This window comes from Aptenodytes forsteri, unplaced genomic scaffold (assembly GCF_000699145.1).
Source record: "Aptenodytes forsteri isolate BGI_AS27 unplaced genomic scaffold, ASM69914v1 Scaffold119, whole genome shotgun sequence".
Lineage (NCBI taxonomy): Eukaryota > Metazoa > Chordata > Aves > Sphenisciformes > Spheniscidae > Aptenodytes > Aptenodytes forsteri.
The window spans coordinates 3,601,925-3,602,133 of record NW_008796165.1 but is presented as its reverse complement, the minus strand read 5'-3'; positions in this window follow the sequence as shown (position 1 = coordinate 3,602,133).

Below are 209 nucleotides of genomic sequence, written 5' to 3'. Positions count from 1 at the left end.
CCCCCCCCAGCCTCCCCGGCCCCCAGCCTCCCTGCCCCAGGCCTGGAGGGGGGAAGCCAGAGAAGGGGGCCCCAATGGCCCCCAAACTGCCTGTGGGGCACCCACTGCTGGAGGGACCCATGGGGCAGCCACCCCCGTGCCCCAACCCCTGCCGAGAGGGGCTGGGGGGGGTCAAATGAGCCCCACCCCTCCCCCACAGCACAGAGGGG